General features: G+C 40.1%; 1 protein-coding gene across 1 annotated transcript in view; it reads right to left on the bottom strand.

Moving 5' to 3' along the window:
• The window catches only part of LOC107685841 (uncharacterized), a 4,251-nt gene extending 3,993 nt beyond the window's left edge, over nt 1-258 (bottom strand). Inside the window, exon 1 of the mRNA XM_016482574.1 lies at nt 173-258. The gene's annotated coding sequence lies outside the window, so the exon portion shown is untranslated. The remainder of the gene's footprint in view (nt 1-172) is intronic.
• Nucleotides 259-556: the final 298 nt, after the last annotated feature.

The following is a 556-nucleotide window of genomic DNA, read 5'->3' as shown; positions in this document are numbered from 1 at the left end:
TATATATATGTAAATCCCTTTAAGAAGTGTCGATCTTAAAATCGTTTTAAATACCATGGTAACGGCACGCGTCTATTCAGCTAGCAGCGAAAGCAAACACAAAACGATATTAGAATACGAACGTTACTCGAATGTATTGAAATGTTCGAATCAACCATTGACTTTGTCTTACTATTTCTTGCCCTCTTCGATGTTTGTCCAATCTCCAGTTGCGACCGACTGTTTGTGCAAAGTTTTTGAGGAACCTTGGACGCGGAGGCGAAGTTAAAGACTTCCGTTTTGGAAGCACCTATCAGCAGGCGCGGCAGCGGGGGTTGACGTCACCCAGGTAGTCTGGGAAAAGGCTTGTCAGGTGATGTTTACGGTTTCGACGCAGTTTTCTCTCCATGTTAAGAAGAATAAGGAAATGGCACAACAAAATAATTTAAAATAGTTAGGTTGAATAGTTAAAACTGAGCTGTGCAAAAATAATTCTTCATTTGTTTTTTCCAAGTCACGAGTTTGGCTTAAATGCATTTATGTGACACGAAGAAAACATTGCATCATTCTGCAGCCA

Source organism: Sinocyclocheilus anshuiensis, unplaced genomic scaffold (genome assembly GCF_001515605.1).
Source record: "Sinocyclocheilus anshuiensis isolate Anshui unplaced genomic scaffold, SAMN03320099.WGS_v1.1 scaffold822, whole genome shotgun sequence".
In the NCBI taxonomy this organism is placed as follows: Eukaryota; Metazoa; Chordata; class Actinopteri; order Cypriniformes; family Cyprinidae; genus Sinocyclocheilus; species Sinocyclocheilus anshuiensis.
This window is presented reverse-complemented; position numbering and strand designations above follow the sequence as displayed.